The sequence below is a fragment of the Falco biarmicus genome, chromosome 4 (assembly GCF_023638135.1).
Source record: "Falco biarmicus isolate bFalBia1 chromosome 4, bFalBia1.pri, whole genome shotgun sequence".
Taxonomy (NCBI): domain Eukaryota; kingdom Metazoa; phylum Chordata; class Aves; order Falconiformes; family Falconidae; genus Falco; species Falco biarmicus.
The window spans coordinates 13603537-13618362 of NC_079291.1; the positions used below are offsets into that span (position 1 = coordinate 13603537).

The 14826-nt window shown below is 37.8% G+C and overlaps 1 long non-coding RNA gene across 1 annotated transcript in view; it reads right to left on the reverse strand.

The window, feature by feature from the left end:
- LOC130148091 (uncharacterized) overlaps nucleotides 1-14826 on the reverse strand; it is a 29260-nt gene that overhangs the window by 13399 nt on the left and 1035 nt on the right. Inside the window, exon 2 of the long non-coding RNA XR_008821468.1 lies at nucleotides 12704-12793. This is a non-coding gene — a long non-coding RNA (uncharacterized LOC130148091). The remainder of the gene's footprint in view (nucleotides 1-12703; nucleotides 12794-14826) is intronic.

Here is a 14826-nt window from a genome sequence, read left to right on the forward strand (position 1 = left end):
ACTGATATAAGCAGCCCTTCATGACAGTCTTGTGTATCTTCTGCGATATTCAGGTGGAAGAGAGCTTCATCAATCCATTTATGCACAAGAAAGAGTCCTCTTTTCTTGGTAAAGGAAGATATGGATCAAAAACCACATTAATCTGCAAGTTCAGACTCTTCAAATACGCAGATGACAATCTTCCTCTGACAAACGAAGGCCTAATTTTCACTTCATTGTTTGGAATGGATTGGATTTGGCAAAGACAGGATATATTAAGCAGCACTATGTGGTGGTTGGCCTGTCTCCAGTACAGTTATTCAGTTGTCTTCTCTTATATGGCTATTTGCTCTCACTTCTGAATCACTGGTAGGATGGAGGTGAAGAACAACAAATATACTAAACTGTAGTGAGCAACACAAGCTGCAGTTGCTTACACCTACATGTTTTAACCATCAAAACTATTTGGTCATAGATGTGAACCAAATGGGTCTTTAATGCCCTCAACCCTCCATTCTAACTACCACACTCAACCTTAGTGTATGTACCAAAGCATAGTCTCTGCTGATTTATGTCTCTCCCTTTCTGACTACATTCAATAATATCAATATCGTAAAAAATCCATTAGCTGAGTTGCAACTGTCTTTGTTGGTCTGGTTGTCTGGATGATGTTTCACTGTAATTTTAGTTCAGATTCTCTGTAAAGGAGACCATTCTCCATCATGAAGTGCTGTTGTCATTAATAACTGTCTCACTTGAACCTTACGAAAAATCCTATTTTATGCAGAATTGCAGGCAAGAGCACCATTACTTAATAATTATTTAGTTGTTGCTTCAGGCAAGTATCTCTGAACAGAACACTAGGAGATTTTCAAAACCGCAGCTTGCATTATCAAAAGCAGACTAAGCGCTCTAGGCAAACTTTCTTCTTTATTTCAGTGAAGTAACTGCCACTTTGGAGAGTGCAAACACACTCTGGCTCTTCTTGAGCATGTTTGTTGAGTTTATAATGACATATCTTTCTGTTTTAGAATGTAGTTTTAGAATGTAGTCCTAAGTATGTTTGTTATCAGAGAAAACACAAACACTGATATGAGGCTCTTGATGATGACAGGCCTTGATTGTTCAAGAAAGAGACCAAATAACCTGAAATAATAATGATAAACTTTAAAAGAACTGCATTGCTGAGTCAGAAGCATTTTACAGACTCCTACCTGTTCAAAGCAAATCCAAAGACAACTGGAAATACTATAGGAATGGTCATAGAATAGTATGACTTGGGGAGGTTTATAATAATAAAATCTAACACTTCTGAATATGAGGTCTTCTGTCAGGAAATGATTGGGATGGTTCTGAAGCTATTCTTTCTGTTCTTGGAGATGTTTTTGTTTTCCGCCACATGCTTACATGTGCATGTAGTTAGTAGTAACGAGTAAATGTTACTGTGACCGGATCACTCAGGATTGCCCCTAAGTCTGAATAAGAGTGTATGAGGGAGGAAGAAGGGGAACTGTGCACAGCTGGACACCACATTCTCAAATCAATCTTTCATTTATACGCTAAGCAATTGATGCAAAACCGATAGCAAGCTTACACTGCAAATGGAAGGGAGCTCCGACAATCTGCATGTTTCATGATGTATATTCCATTATTTTTCAGGGAAGATATAAGCAGGAGAAAGTATCTTGAAGACTAATGGCATAATGTTAGTCTAACCAAAGCATGCAGTAGAAATGTTAAATAGCCTGAGAAGGAAAGCAAAAAGTTTCTGCATACCCATGTGATGCCCCAGTAACCATTGGCAGAGCTTAAAGGATCAGTCTTAGACACCAGCTTAAATATAGAAGCACCTGAGGAGGTATACTTTTAAAAATAGCATAATATTAATAAAAACATAATTTTCATAATGTTTGGTTATTTTGTAGTTTTATAATGCTTTTCCCATTACAAAAATCTATGTTTATAGATTCTTCTACTTTTAAATCTTGTCTGGTGACAAAACTAGTCCTAGATAATCTGGTGAATGCTAAGCATATCATTCCATAAATCAGATCCAATCTTTTCATGTAGTGGATGAGCAGCTCCCCCAGGTGTTTACCAGCTATTGGGTTGTGTGGTTTTCAGCAGTCTTTGGGCAGTCCTCTACCTTGATACAGCAGCCCAGTCCTAGGTGAGTAATGAAATGACTCAGTGTATTCTAGCTAAAGCCCTTGGCAGTCAGCAAAATAATGGCATAAGAAACAAATGTGATGGGAGAGACAGTCTGTAGAAGCACCACAAGCTTCCCTTGCAATAAAAGATATGAGACAGAAGCTAAAGCACAAGGTATTTCCCTAGGTGCATTAATTATTAGCAGCAGAACATCGTGGAAACCCCTCAAGGTGAATTTAAGTTTGAAAAAAATCTGTTAAATAGAGAAAAGTAGATTTGTTCTACATTAGCGTCATTTAGGGAATGGCAAGCATGAAAAAACTTTGTCAAGACTGGATGACATTTTTTTTGGTACTGTACAGAAGCTATTTTAATGGGATGGACTGCTGTTTGGAGAATGCTTTAGCACATCATTTATGTCACATATATGCAGAGAGTAGTGAAGGCCTTGGTTTATCTGTAGACATCTTCAGATATAATAATTCATGTGTTAAACTCTATTTTGGTTTAAAAAACTTCTTGAGGTATCTGGAGTTAAGAGGGATTCCCAAGTAGTGAGTAAACTAAGGCATACTGTTTTGTAGAGGTGGCAAAGCCATGAGAGAAGTAGCTTACCATGCACAAGTGGCAAATCCTCCAAAGCAAGATCAAGGTCATCCAGCTGCTGCAGGGCAGGATAAGCTGCCTTTACAGTTACTTTAGGAACTGATAGTTCAGGGTGCATAGAAGCAACATCTCTGCTCCTGGCAAGAGCCAACCAGAGTATCCCTGGCATGCTTTATAAAAGTAGGTAGTCTGTTTGAACCCTAGGATTCTCTCCACCTTTACATCTCTCCTTACATTTTAACTACAGCTGCATAGGCATTAAGAAAGGCTTGAGTCACAGCTACCTACTGATTACTGGGAGCAGTCTGCCACCTATTGCCTATACAAGCTCTCTGTGTTTGCAGCTTTCCACCTAAAGTGTAAGAAAGCTTGTTTAAATGGGATTTAGCTCACTTTGATGCTTCAGAATCTGGAGCCAAATTCCTCTTGGATGTTAAAAGGCCTGTTCTGCCCTTCCAGAATCAACTTCTTTTTTAAAGAAGTAGAGAAGATACTACTAAAAATTTTCTTCTAGATAAAGTATGCAGAAGTTGATGACAGGTAAGTTAGTGCCAAAAGAACAGATTCTGCAGCCTCAGAAAACACTACACAATTGGCTCAGGGATTAATCAGTAAGTTTCTCACAGGAAAAAATTCCTATTCAGTCACATTCAATGGCTAAACTTCAGAGGATGATTACATTTTTCTGACCTTCTGTTAGTCTGTGTCCATCTTATCTGTGTTTAACTTCTGAAGAACACGAGGAGAAACATATTTGATCAGTCTAGCTGTTGAGTACAGGCTCAGTTTTGCTATATTCAATTTTCATCCTGACCACAGACTTTCCACCAACGTTTTCTCACTTCTTGTTGATTACAACGATGAATCCATCACATCACATCTGGCCGCTCAGTCTGACACCAGGAATTTCAGCTGGGGATTTTTCAACATTTTGTCACCCGAAGTCAAATGCTGTTGTCACACACAGATGCAAGCTTTCCATCAGAAGTCACCAAAAGACACACTTGTTTTAGAAAGCTTTTTTCAGGCCTAGCAAGCTTGAACTTCTTTTGTTTTTTAATTTTGGGAAAATTTAGAACATAAAAATTATACTAAGCTATTAATGGATAAGACTGCAGTAATGTGAGAAATGTCTCATGGCAAGGAAATTCACTTCTCCAAGTTTTCCTTCAAGATCTTGTACTAGTATAACTACCTAAAATTATGATATATTGAAAGAAAGCTGTTTTAACAGATTTATACTGCTTTTAATAGTAGTAATCACATTAAAGAAGGCATTCCTTGAGGTAGCTGAAGTTAATAATCAGAAAATGATTAGTAACTTTTCAGTACAATGCTGTTTGAAGTACATTCAGACAACACATGAAGAAGGGACACACAAGAGTACACATGAGACAAAAATAGGGAAGGGGATGTGAAGATATGCAATATACTTGCAGCCACCTCCTGGAAATCCTCACCTGTGTGATTATTCATCACATATGCTAGTTCCATTGACTGATCGCTCACACTGAGAGTACTTGCATAAGCAAACGCCTGCAGAGATAGGTCTTCCTACATAGTAAAGGCATGAGCAGTAAAACAAAGAACTGGTAAGATGCAAACATTTGGGCAGGGGGTATTAAGTCTCTAGGAATTTGAGAGGAGGACAGAAATCCCTTCCTAGGTGTCCTGGTTTTGGCTGGGATGGAGTTAAATCACCACAATGAAACAGTAATATTCTGCACTGGGATTCCTGAAGCCAATAGCTATCAGGAGCTGAAAGTAAAAGGAAACAGAAACCCATGTGATGAACTTGTTACAAGTTGGAACATTGTCACACCCAGCTTCAGTTTTTTCAGTTTTGCTTTTAATCAGCAAAGTCCATGCTGGGCCCCTGTTTACTGATTGAACTAAAATAAATTTAGGGCCACAACTGAACAGTACGTCTTTTATCTGCCAAGTGAGGAGTCATCACCTTGTGCTTCTGTCAAAAGCTGTATTAGTGTTCCTAAAAAACTGAGTGCACCAGAGCTCTAAGCACTGGTCAGAAAGAAAACCAAGTTTTATTCAAAGACATAATTGCTAGTCACTTTTATGTAAGAAAAAGAACAGAAAATAAATAAATACCATACTTCAGTTCCTCTTAATAACTATCAAAATGCTTGAGTTTATTCAAATTCAAATGAAACAAAAATTCAAATTAAAAAAAAAAACAACAAACAATTCAGGTTTAGGCTATTTCTGTATAGAGTATGTTCTATAACTTTCTTGACTTCAATCTTACTTGTGCATAGAAAAATTTTCTTGTACAGGTCAGGTTGCTTCAGATCATAAGATTCACATTGGAAGTAATTAAATCAGCATATCTGGTGTTATGCAAATAATTACTTCTTCGTAAAAGATCCAGTCTGAACACGCTTAGCTTGTTTGGTAACAAACCACTTATTTTGCAGATTGTAGAGAAAAATTATCAGTAAAAAGCTTGAACAATTATGAAATTGGTTTATAAATTCATTAATTTTATTCCTGACACTCCAATAGTGGAATAGAAATAATGAACAACGATTTGTCAAAATGGAATTTGGACCAAGAGCAGAAACAAAAGCATTCTGTGCTTGTATGATAGAAAACACTATCCTCTTCATGGCTGCTATAATATCACCTTAACGGAAGGACTGTTCAAGCATTTTTAAATACTTTAGTCTACCCTCCTCTCCAGTGGATAGCCTCCACTTGCTGGCCAACTAATTAAACAAGTATACTAGCTAATTTCAGTTCCCTGTTAAGTGATTTACCAAACAACTAATTACTTCATATAATCCAAGCCTACTTTATTAGTATAATACAATAATAATTCAATATTTTTCAGAAATAAAGATATGTAAATAGGGATATATTCAAGCTTCTTTTCTTACACGCCTCTCTGCCATACAGTAAAAATGGGACAGCAGAAGTTCAGGGAAATTTGGCCAAAACCCCAAGCATTAATAGTATCATTACAAACTAGCACTAAATAAGATTACATAAGTACCCATATGCTTATGCTTAAAAACAACAGCATATGCCTTATATACCATTTGATGGTCACGATCTGTGTTAAAGCAATGCAAAAGGAGTGGGAAGATAATATGGAAAATATACTCCCTGAAATGGATGCTAGAAGTGGTGTTAGCTGTGTGCATTTCTGCCTTGCTTGTTGTGCTTTCTCAGATTCATATACTTCTGTTTCCATTAATTTAGCCAAATAACCCAGTGATCTGATTACAGACAATTTTAAGGATATTAAAAGCAAACTACTTTTTCATCTTCAGAAGCGACACTTCTGAAAGCTGAAATGCTGGTATCTCTGCAATAATGAGAAACTGGCAAGGGAATCAATGATTCAGTCCTAATAAGAAAACTAGAACCAGGAACAGCACAACAAAAATTAAGGTGAAACTGCAAAGACCCAAGAAAAAACAGAATCTACCAACCCAAAAGAAAAAGAGACATTTCCAAAGTCCTGCTTCTGCTTATTACAAAAAGAGGAAAGAGCCTGAAAATTATGCTGACTGATGCTCTTAATGACTCACTGTGTCTGGCATTCTTACAGTGTAGATGTCATTCAATAACAGAGGAAAGGCAAACTACTAGCTTCTGTATGGCCACGATTTGCAATGCAGGAGTTTAGCATTATTGCAGTATAAAGCTACACTCTCCTCCTATTGTTAACATAGATATAATCCGATTATCCCTGTAAATAGCCCACAACATGAGCTTCATAAGCACATCACCTGTGCCCATCTCCTCTAAGACTTCTTCCAAGGAGAGGCTCTGTTGCCTGGTGATATTCCCCACCCTCGTTCAGATGAGCACTAGTGATCACTGGTGTTGCACACTGACCTATGTATGAATGACCAGACCTCTTGCCTGTGCTCAAGGGTGAGAACATATTCCTATGGGGAATACCAGTGAGTCCACCTCCATGGGTTCTACCCTGTCGTTTTGCTCCATGGGCTCCACTGTGTGTCATCATTTGCATGAGCACCAGCAATGGCTCATGTGCCTAAAACAACATCCCAGATGTCCCATTTCTTAACCTTCTGCCTTTTCCTGCCAAGTTGAGTGATCTGGTCCATGGTTCAGCAAAGAGACGCCTTAGTGCGCTACCCAAAGGACAGCAGTCACTCACTTCTGCTTGCCTTGATCCTGCTTGTTCCAGGTCTCCTTGGTGCTACAGGGACAAGGAGGTCAGTGACTTGTGGGCCAGCTGGAGCTTGTTTGCCCTGTAGTACCAAGGAGATGTGGTAGCTCTATGTCCTGACCTACAGGCTCTGGTCTATCCAACAGGTCTGAGATGGCAGGAGGGTTTCATGTTTTAATACCAGATTTACTTACCTGTAGATATTTGATATTACATTGGAATTTTTATTTACAAGAGTGATACAGCATTATGCCCAAATGACACAAGCATGACGTAAGATTGTAATGTATGGTAGAATCACAATACAAACCAATTCCCCATACCAGTCTCTACATGCTCCACTGCCACAACAAGAAAGGTTTTGTCCTACTTAGAGAGGTCCCAAACCATGGACCAAATGTAAATACAGTCTGGAATCTTTAGATGGCCTGCACAGTGAGGGATGCTTAATTTCTAAGAATGAATGTTGTATCTTTTTTTCTCATGTTAAGTCCCAGCTCTCGTTTTAGCCAGTACTTCTGAAAGACAAACCTTGTATTTCACTGATACCAAGTCCTGAAAGCCCTCAGAGGGAGGAGGAGAGCCTACGCACATTGGTCGTTTTCTGGAGATTCAGAGTCAAGGGCTCCAGCGTAATTGTGCACGACCTTTCAGATCTGAGATCTGTCTGCATCGAGGAAGGGGCACCGCCGACTTGAAACATCTCCCAGCATCAAGGATTTTCTGGCTCCATCAGGAGTTCCAGGTTTAAATGGCAATTAAATCAGATTTAGTGCCTTGCACTATCAGTGTGTGACATGCCAGCTCTGCCATGCAGGGACTGAGTGGCCCCGTGTGCCATCCTCTGTGGCAGGAAGTTACAGCAGGATGTAAAACTGCACATGGTAATATAGTCTGAAATACCATTGTTGATGATTTTTAGGCGTTCTGAGCAAACAAGGTGAAAACAAAGCCACTAATTTTCACTTTTCCATCGTAAAAAAGGGATGGGGGGAGAGAGTGGCCTGGTAAGATGTGTACGCTACAAACCATACATACACAGAGCTATGCTAACCTTTGAAATACTTGTAAACAGTTTCTGTAGAAAGCAGTAGATTTTAAGCAGCAGCAGCAGCAGCAGCCAAAATGCGGAAAGCAGCAGGTGTTGTGCATCCCACTTTCTGTGTCGTGGTGCTGGAGCCAGGGGTGTCTGGTGAAATCTCAAAACAGTCAAATGCTTTGAGAAGCCGAACACAGCTCAGCAAAGCAGATCTGAGCTAACGTGGACTGCCTGTCTGCCAGTAAAGAGATAACTGCACTCCATTGTTTAATTGAAATGTCATGAAACTAAAATACACTTTGGTAAAATCCACCATAAAAATCCATTCTGCTTGTGGATCCTGCATATAGGGGATTAAGCTATTGTGGGGTGGAGGTCTCTATCAGTTACACAGATAATGCTTGAGATTATATTGTTACAAAAACAATACAACTTTCGCATACCATGCAACTTAGACTTTTTAGCTAGAAGTCTTTTCGCTGCTGCTGCTGTTGTTGGTAGTGATCTGTTCATAGATGGATTAGAGTTGGGGAGTGTTATTAGGCAAAAAAATGTTCTCTTGTTTTTGCAAAACCACCTTGCATCTGTATCATTTATACACAATTAGTCTGCTTCTCTCAGCTACCAGTCATTCTAAATGGTAAAGAGCACACCGCTGGACTAAGGGAGGGTTTCTTTTAAAAAAAAAAAAGTAAAATGAAAGAAACCTTCTGATTCCCATTCTTTCTCATGAGGCTATAATTTCAATGGCTTGGCCTGCAAGTTATGTCATCATAATCTCCTCTGTTCTCTGTGCTTCATGAACAATTTTTCATGAAGGAAAGGCTGGATATACTCAAGAACATTCTTACTCTTTGAAAATAGTAAGAATGTTCTGATACTCTGAGGCATTGTGGGCAAGGTTAGTAATTCTTGTCTGTTGCTTTGTTCACAATTACTACAATCTCACTCTTATTTCTACATTGGGATTTGACCCCAGGGCAGGGAATCAGAGGATTAGTACTTATGTTTCCTCTAGATGCTGCAAAAGCTGAAGTGGGGAATCAAGTATATATAATTGACTTCCTCTTATTCTCATGGATTAGTGCCTAGGCAGAGAGCCTGTTGCTTCCTTTTCAGAGGTCCTCTTGGTTTGGATGATCAAATTTAAATTCCTGGAAGGCACTGCAGCTATAGATACATTCAAAAAACCCCACCGTGATTTCCTGAGTAGTTCTACAAAAAAAATCCCTCTGACTGAATTTACCTACTGTCCCACTAATTCACTCTACTCCTGAAAACCTCTGAACAGTGTTCAAGCTACTTTTTTGGAAGCATTTTTTCTTTTTTGTTACCTTAATTGCTGAACACAAATCTCAGACACTCTGTCAACCTCCAGCTTCTCATATTAGTAGCATTCCCATTCCTGAGCTAGTATTTAAATTTAACTTAGCCCTTTCCACAAGAATCAAGCTTAAAAAAATTGACAAACAAATTGGCAATTGAAAGTCTTAAGCGTTTGAACTTCACAAGGCAGGAGTGAACCTGTTGGTGTGGGTCCAGAGGAGAGCCACAAAGATGGTCAGATGGATGGAACAGCTCTCCTATGAAAAAAGACTGAGAGTTGGGGTTGGAGAAGAGAAGGCTCTGGGGAGACCTTATTGTGGCTTTCAGTACTTAAAGGGAGCTTATAAGAAAGATGGGAACAAAACTTTTTAGCAGGGCCTGTTGTGATATGACAAGGCATAATGTCTTTAAACTGAGAAAGGGTAGATTTAGACCAGATATGAGGAAGAAATTTTTTACAATGAGGGTGGCAAAACACGGGAACAAGCTGCCCAGAGAGGTGATAGATGCCCCATCCCTGGAAACATTCAAGGTCAGGTTGGATGGGGCTCTGAGTAGCAATCTGCTCTAGTTGAAAATGTCCCTGCTTATCACAGGGGCATTGGACTAGATGACCTTTAAAGGTCCCTTCCAACCCAAAGTATCCTATGTTTATGTTCTCAAATGTGCAAGGTATGTAAAACATGACATGACATGGTGTTATATAGGTCAAATACATTGAATAAGCCTGCAATGTATAGTATCATCTGTTTTGGTTCTACCGCCCATAAAAAGAGACATGGAGAGAATCAAACAGCAATTCTATATTTTTACAGAAAGAGTGTAGTTTTGCTAAGAAACACATGATTTTTAGAGCTTGTGTAGGATAGCTGGAAATTATACACAAGAATATACAGAGAAAGAAGCATTAATGCACTTTCAGCTAGTCAAATATTAGAAGCAGAAGGATGTTGTGAAAATTAATTAATATTTGTGGAGCACTCAGTGTACTGAAGAATGTCACAGAAATGTCAATATGGAAATTAATAAATTTAGAGCTTGAATAATAGAGTTGGTACAGCTTACATTAAATAAATCTTGGGCCATCAAATTGAGCAATGTGGATAGAATACAGTATTGCATACATGTTGATTGAATGAGTCCTTTGATCTTGTGGAGTGAATAAGGCAAAGTTCCCATGGAAAAAAAATGGTACATAAGTATACAACTACTTGCAAAGATAATCCTAATCTTCTGGTTGTTTTTAACTCTTAAAGTCTTCTGGTTTTACAATGTCAATATTGCATAGCTGTTTATGTGTGTAGATGTATAATATTCTAGGTTTATCTAAAAAATCCACATAACTATGATGTGGGATTATATCATACACTACATCCAGATCTGCAACACAGATCTCTGACGAGAGGACTAACAGTAACTAGCAACAGAATTAAATTGACATCCACTAGAGCATGTTAAATACACATTTGGGCATTAATTTTTTCAGCTGGAGTCATGCTGGAGCCATTGGTTCTATTTTAGCAGACTGTTGTGGGTACTGCTTTTTTTGCCCTGTCTTTTTCAGCCTGTTACTCTGCTAAGCCCTCTCTCCCTCTCCTTGCCTCTACATTTGAATCTTTCTAGCATCCTATGTTGACTAAGTTCGTATTCCTCACTGTATTCCTTAGATCAGTCCTTGTCTCCTTTCCCAGCCATTCCCAGCCTTTCCTCTCAGCTACTTGTATCATTAACAGTGTTTCCCTATGGCAGACCTAGGTGTTTCTCTCCTTACTCCTTTTACTTTCCCTCTTCTGTGAGTTCTTAGTACTAGTCTTCTTGAGGAAAAAGTCCTCTTCTCCCTACGTAAGTGCTTTTTCTGTTCATAGTCTATTTTTTTCAAATTTTCCAAAATCATAGCCTCACAGTTCTTCCTATCTTTCCCGTTCTCAGGTCTAGCCTGTTGAAGCTAACTGGTCACTCCTCCCCACTCAGCTGTTCCAAGATCTTTATCCACCCTGTGATTCCCATATGCAAAACTCACTCCTACCACATTGGCCCCAGCTAGCACCTGATCTCCAGTTCCTCTCCTATGCTCCTTCTTTTTTCCCTGAGCCCCTTGCCTTTATTACAGCCTACTCCTTCTTCAATGCCTCTCTGTGTTTTAGGCCGTTCCACTGCAAGGGCAGTGTGTCATCAGTGGGAAGACAAAAACTGGGATATCTTCTGTACCTTCTATCACAAAATTGTCCCCAATAGCCAGATATTTCAAAGAGCAGTTTACCTCAAGCAGGTTTGCAATACTAAGATGAAGTGTCCTCAGGATGAATTAAGCATTTGGAAATATTCACTGTTGTATTTTATCAAAGTTTCCACTGAACATGGGTGAACGCAGTTTTTTCAGATGTACACAACCGAGCTAAATGCAGTCAAAAGAGAAGGTATTTACAGACTTTATGAAATGGTTTCTATTTTCTTTTACATGCAATAAACAACATATTTCTCCTTTACTTTTTCCTTTGAAAAAAATATAAACACACATTTTTAAACAATGTAATTCTGTTAATAATTGTTGTGCCATTGTCCATTGCTATTAAGGCTCATGAAAAAACTCATTGTACAATGAATGACATCTGAGATATGAAGTAAATTATTACATTCACTGTACTTATGCCAGATGTACCCACATACACTAGTAAGACTGGATTGCAACTAATATTGAAACCTATCTATTGGAAGGTAAAAGAGTTAAAAGATAATACACAGATTATCTTCAAAAGACACACCAAAAATACTGAGTTATACAGGACTATAGGTAGATGAAGAGATCAAAAGTTAATCAGCAGTATTTACTGCATGTAAGTAGATGCCAAAATGAAAAGAATATCCAAACAGAAGAGAAGGGCTTGTTGTAGCCAAAAGGAATAGTATGAATATGAATACAGTTTAGCGTGAATCACTGTATTAAAGATGCTCCTTATTAATAATTCAACAAAACTCAGTAACAGTATTGTGAAGCCAATTAGCTTAGGCTGCAGTTATTATCAAGCTATTAGCTGTGACAACAAACAAATATCATTTAATGAGTCTATCAGGAAATATGGAATTATTAATAGGGAGCACCCAGAAATTACCTTTTAATTAATCTCACAGAGATTATAAATTAAATTATCAATATTATCTGCATTTATTTTTAGACAAAATATGTCAAATTACATAAAAAACTTGATTTAAGCTTTGAACTGCTGGCAAATACTCAGCATGGTCTTAATGCACCTTTGGGATGAGAAAGAGTAGAACAAAGACAGATGCAGTAATCTGGGTCTGATTCGCAGAAGGCCATCTGTGTAACCTGTGTTTTGGCATCAGCAACAAATTAGGAGTAAAAGTAACAAGATTCAGGAAAGAGGTTTTGAAAGGCATCTTACTTTATTGGTTTCAGGTAGGACTTGTACACTTACCTCCCTCTTGCCCCTTTGAAAATCTTTCTGGTATCCTCTATCAGTCAAGTCCTATAATTAGGCATCAAAGTATTATTGTTATCTGGTGACCTAAAAAATACAATTATTAAGCAGATTATCTTAATATCTCTTGATTATCCTACATTTATACTAAGCTGTAGTGTACCACTTACACACAAACTTTAAGACTGGATAGCTCCCCATCACCTTATGGCAGAAAATCAGTAGTTGGTCTGAGTGGATAGTCCTGCACCTTCCTATACTGTAAATATATCGAGTAAGAAAGTGACATAACTATTCGCAATTCTACTAGAAACCTATTTTCTTGGTAGAAAAGGAAGAGTGAAGGAGTCTCTCCTTTCTCCAGAAAGCTGACACAAAATTCTGCCCCGTCATTAGAGGCAGTACTGGGAAAAGGAGTTAACGTGTCCTTTGCTCACTGTGTGCAAGTTGGGTAGAAACTTGTTCTTTATAAACCACAACATATCCTTTTTAAAAATAATAGGAGCTCTGCTACTATCGGTTGTATTTAAAATCATCATATTTACTGCTGCTGCAGAGAATCCTTGTATAGGCCCTCTACTGTATTTTTTCTGTGGTGTGCTTGAAGAATTCAGCCATCCTAAACCACAGTCTTTCAGATTAGGTGCTGATCACAGAAATAGCCAGGGGAGTGTTAATTATTTAGTAGTGGACTGGAACTCTTCATTCCTTCCGGATTTCAATAATTGGATGGTAAGGAGAGACCTTGCTCTCTAGACTGGTGGTAGCCTGCAATCTTTTGCAAAAGACAGTATTTAAACTGACAAGGTCAGATTGACATTTGCAGTACTTCTTCACATGAAAGATCTAGAAATAACGAAAATGTGTTCACTTCTCCAAAGTGGACTGAAGCAATTTAGCATTTTATCTTTCAGGAAGGCATCAAACCCGTGCTTTTTTATTCTTATTTTAATAATGAGAATGGCTCTAATATGGTTCCTGAATGTGTGACTGGGAAAACTAAGGGTGAAACAGTACCCATGTCACAGCTAATAATAAAACTGCCATTGACGTTAATGGAGTAGGCATTTTGTCCGCTTTCTTTTTAATAGCTTTTTAACGTAAAATTTTAAACTTTAGAATTAAAAGATTATGTTAAAAACTTTATTTTGTATTCCAGGCTTTCAACACAACTTTAGGTAAACAGAAAACGCCCTTTCTCTAAAAATATGTAGTACCACCTCATGAGAAAAAATGACCAAGAAAACTAAAATTATGTTGTCTGCACACAATCATAATTTCACACATGCTTTACAATTAAACAATTATGAAATCCTGATCTACTTTAATTTCTGAAAGTCATTTTGCCATGTTGACAATATAATTTCCAAAATTTGTTGTCCAAACTGCTAAACACACCTTTCTTGTTTGCTTTTTCTCTGAATAATAATTTCAAAAGTATTCTTTTACTTCCTCTCATATTTTCTCACTCTTGATCTGTATCTTCCCTTCCTTTTATCATTTTTCTGCATTATAAACCAAAGTTAATATCGCTACTTACACAAAATCATATCCAAAAATAGTGGTAGTTCATAAAGTAAAACAAACAGGTAAACACATAGTTTATTACTGAAATACTAGCTTGACCAAAATAAATATGCTGAAATACAATCTATGTTGTCTAATTAAAATCTGGCTATGAAAACATTGATTCCTAGTTACATCAATTTCATTATGCAAATATCATTCTTCGTTCTCAAGTAATAAACATCTAACAAGCTGTTGCTTCGCTTGTTGTTTTACCCACCTATATTAGCAACACAAAAAAAGTATTAATACAAAATACAACCCTTCTGAATAAAAAAATTCTCCAAGCCAGCTCATCAAGAACAGAAAAAAATCTCTCCAAACCCCTCCCAAAACCTCTTCCATGCACTCAGCCAAAGAAACTCTTCTGAATCATATCACCTCCTTCTGAAATTGCATTTCTGCAATTCCTAGTATGTTAATAAAACATGAAATCTTTTTTCCCCCTCAGTTCTGTGACCAAAAGTAATTTATCAGCTTCCCATAAGTAATGTTATTTTCCCATTAGCACTATTTTACAATGGTGACCCAGATTCAGAGGACTAGAGTTATCA